Source organism: Sciurus carolinensis, unplaced genomic scaffold (genome assembly GCF_902686445.1).
Source record: "Sciurus carolinensis unplaced genomic scaffold, mSciCar1.2, whole genome shotgun sequence".
Classification (NCBI taxonomy): Eukaryota; Metazoa; Chordata; class Mammalia; order Rodentia; family Sciuridae; genus Sciurus; species Sciurus carolinensis.
In genome coordinates this window covers 126630-130955 of record NW_025920262.1, presented here as the reverse complement: position 1 = coordinate 130955, position 4326 = coordinate 126630, and the positions used below count along the sequence as shown (strand labels likewise).

The window sequence follows — 4326 nt, the reverse complement described above, 5'->3', positions numbered from 1 at the left end:
GCATCACCAACAGACTAGATCTTGTGGAAGACAGAATCTCAGACAATGAAGACACAGTATTTAATCTTGAAAATAAAGTTGAAAAAACTGGAAAGATGGTAAGAGATCATGAACAGAACTTCCAAGAATCATGGGACATCATGAAAAGACCATTTAAGGATTGTTGGGATTGAGGAAGGCACAGAGATACAAACCAAAGAAATGAATGTCTTCAATGAAATAATATTTGAAAATTTCCCAAACCTGAAGAATGAAATGGAAAATCAAATACAAGAAGCTTACAGAACACCAGGTGCAGAAAATTACAACAGATCCACACCAAGGCACATTATAATAAAAATACTTCACATACAAAATAAAGTTAGGATTTTAAGGTTTGTGAGAGAAAATCATCAGATTACATATAAGGGGAAACCAACACAGATATCACCAGATTTCTCAACCCAGACACAAAAAGCAAGAAGGGTCTATAACAATGTATTTCAAGTTCTTAAAGAACATGGATGCCAATCAAGAATCTTATACCCAGCAAAATTAGCCTTCAGATTTGATGATGAAGTAAAATCTTTCCATGATAAATAAAAGCTAAAAGAACATACATAAAGAAACCCTGGAGTAGAAATCATTCTCAGCAAAATATTTCATGAGGAGGAAGTGAAAAACAATAATGCAAGTCTACAAATGGAGAAAGGACCCTAAAGGAAAAGTCAATCAAAGGAGAAACCAATTCAAGTTAAAAACCAAAATTGAGCAAAAATGACCAGAAATACAAATCTTATCAAAAGAGTAACCCTGAGTGTTAATGACCTAAACTCATTAATCAAAAGACACTGGCAGATTGAATTAAAAAGAAAGACCTAACAATATGCTGTCTTCAAGAGACTCATCTCATAGAGAAAGACATTCACAAACTAAAGATGAAAGGATTCAGAAAAACAAACTGTGAGCAGCGACTCAGTAAAAAAGCATGAGTCTCCATCCTTATATCAGAAAATGTGTACTTCAAATCTATGTCAGAAGGGACAATGAAAGATATTTCATACTGCTAAGGGGAACAATAAAGCAGCAAGACAACAGTTTTAAATATTTATGTCCCAAACAATGATACATCCATGTACAACAAACAAACCCTTCTCAATTTGAAGAATCAAATAGACCACTATCCAATAATACTAGGTGACTTCAATACACCACTCTCACAAATGGATAGAAACTCCAAACAAAAAATTACAAAGAAACTATAGCATTAAATAATATAATTAATGATATATACTTAATGGCCATGTAGAATTTCATTCATCATGGAGCGATTACACTTTCTTCTAGGCAGCTCATGGATTCTTCTGCAAAATAGACCATATTCTATGGCACAAAGAAGTCATTAGTAAATACAAAAAAAATAGAGATACTACCTTGTGTTCCATCAGATCATAATGGAATGCAATTAGAAATCAATGATAAAATAAAAAAAAACAAAAACTTCTCCTCCACTTCTCCCATTGGGGGTTAAACAATAGACTATTTAATGATGTAATGATAACAGAAGACATTAGGAAAGAAATAAAAAATTCTTAGAGGTAAAAGAAAACAATAAAACAACATATCAAAATCTCTGAGACACTCTGAAAGCAGTAAAAAAAGGAAAGTTCATTGCATTGAGCTCATACATCTGAAAAATAAAAATTCAACAACTAAATGACCTAACATTACATCTCAAAGATCTAGAAAAAGAAAAACAGATCAACACCAAAAGTAGAAGACGAGAAGTAATTAAAATCAGAGCTGAAATCAATGAAATGGAAACAAAAGAAACAATTCAAAAAATTGACAAAAGAAAAAGTTGATTCTTTGTAAAAGTAAACAAAATAGATAATCCCTTGGCCATACTAACAAAGAGAAGAAGAGGGAAAACTCAAATAACTAAAAACCATGATAAAAAAGAAAATATCATGACAGACAACCATTGAAATACATGACATAATTAGAAGTTACTTTGAGAATATATAGTGCACCAAAATAGAAAATATTGAAGATATTGACAACTTTTAGAAACATACGATCCTCCCAAACTGAATCAGGAAGACATACACAATGTAAGCAGATCAATTTCAAGAACCGAAATAGAAGAAGCCATCAAAAGTCTATCACCGAAGAAAAGCCCAGGAATAGATGGATTGTCAGTTGAATTTTATAAGATCTTCGAAGAAGAACTGATACAAGCAGCTCCTTGGTGTCCACACCCAGTGCCATGCCACCATGTGGGTCACCAGGAAAACATTCTGCTGGAGCTGGGTTGACTTTGAGCAGGAGTCTGAGGAGATTTGGCTAAAACTGGAAGAGATTGAAGAGGTGAAGAACTTGAGAAAGAAGCCCAATGGGGTGAGTGCTGCTGCCCTACTAGTGGGAGAGAAGGTACAAGAAGAAACCACACTAGTGGATGATCCCTTTTAGATGAAGACAGGTGGTATGGGGACATGAAGAAATTGAGGGAAAGGGGAAAAGATAAGATTAGTGAAGAGCAGTACCTTTATCTGGGGACATTATTTTCTGCAGAAACCAACCAGAGGGATGAGGATGCAGACATGATGAAGTACATTGAGGCAGAGCTAAAGAAGAGGAAAGGGATTGTGGCACACGAGGAACAGAAAGTCAATCCAAAGAATGCAGAGGACTGTCTGTATAGAATTCTTGAAAATATCCACGTCTTCTCTGCAAAGAAGACTGAGGAGATTCTTTCCAACCAGATGCTGAGTGGGCATCCCCGAGGTGGACCTGGGCACTGATGCAAAAATAAAAAGTATTTCCACAGAGGATATCAAGGCCCACCTGTTGGCAGAGCTGCAGAACAAGAAGAAAGACAGTGAGACATCCTTCATGCCCTCAAACATGACTGTGATTTATGTGCAACAAAACTGATTTTTATCATGAGAATCTCGATGCCCCCATCTGGAGAAACAAAGAAGAGCTCAAAGCCCAGCTCTTGTGAGTAGGTGACACAGAGAAGCCAGAGCATGAGTGGTCCCCTCCTAACCACAAGCTTCATGCTAACGAGAAGGCCACTGATGACTATCACTATGAGAAGTTCAAGAAGATGAACAGGCAGTACTGAGACATTGAGGGGACATGACCAGCACTCACTTGCTGCACACCACTCTACTGAAGAAGACCCGGGTTTGCTGCTCCTTGGCTGGTGCATTCAGTGTTGGGCAGACACAGTGCAGAAGAAAAGAAGGGAACCCTTCCAAACTCATTCTATGAAACTAGTATCACTCTGATACCAGAACGAGACAAAGACACATCAAGGAAAGAAAACATTAGCTCAATATCCCTGATGAGCATACATGCAAAAATCCTTTAAAAAATTCTGGCATGTTGCATACAAGAACATATTAAAAGGATAGTGCTCCATGATCAAGTGGGGTTTATATCAGGGATGGAAGGTTGGTGAACATCTGGAAATTAATACATAATTCATCACATCAATAGACTTAAAGTTAAGAATACAACAACCCTTCATGCTCAAAACAGTAGAAAATATAGAGATAGTAGAAACATACCTCAACATTGGAAAGACTATCTATACTAAGCCCACAGACAACATCATTCTTAATGGAGAAAAACTGAAAGCATTCCCTCTAAAAACTGGAAGAAGAAAATAATGCCCTCTTTCACCACTTCTATTCAAAATCTTCCTTGAAACACTAGTCAGAGCAGTTAGACTGACCAAAGTAATTAAAGGAATATGAAAAGATGAAATCAAGTTATCACTATTTGCTGATAACATGATTCTATATTTATAAGATCCAAAAATTTTCACCAGAAAACTTTTGAACCTAATAAATGAATTCAGAAAAGTAGCATGATATAAAATCAATACACATTAATCTAATGCATTTCCATTCATAAGTGACGTATTCTCTGAAAGAGAAATTAGAAAAACCACTCCTTTCACAGTAGCATCAAAAATAAAAAAAAAAAAAACTTGGCAATCAATCTAACAGAAGAGATGAAAGACTGCTACAATGAAAACTACAGAACACTAAAGAAAGAAATTAATGAAAACCTTAAAAGATGGAAAGATATTCCATATTCTTGGATAGGCAGAATTAATATTGTCAAAATGGCCATACTACCAAAGGCACTAGATTGATTCAATGCAATTACCATTAAAATCCCAATGATATTCCTCATAGAAATAGAGAAAGCAATCATGAAATTCATTGGGAAACATAAACAATCCAAAATAAATAAAACAATCCTGAGCACAAAGAGTGAAGCAGGAGGTATCATAATACCAGATCTTAAACTATAGTACAGACTAACATA

At 35.4% G+C, this 4326-nt stretch overlaps 1 pseudogene; it reads left to right on the top strand.

Moving 5' to 3' along the window:
* Nucleotides 1-2256: 2256 nt before the first annotated feature.
* LOC124975365 (telomere length and silencing protein 1 homolog) lies at nt 2257-3109 on the top strand (annotated as a pseudogene).
* Nucleotides 3110-4326: the final 1217 nt, after the last annotated feature.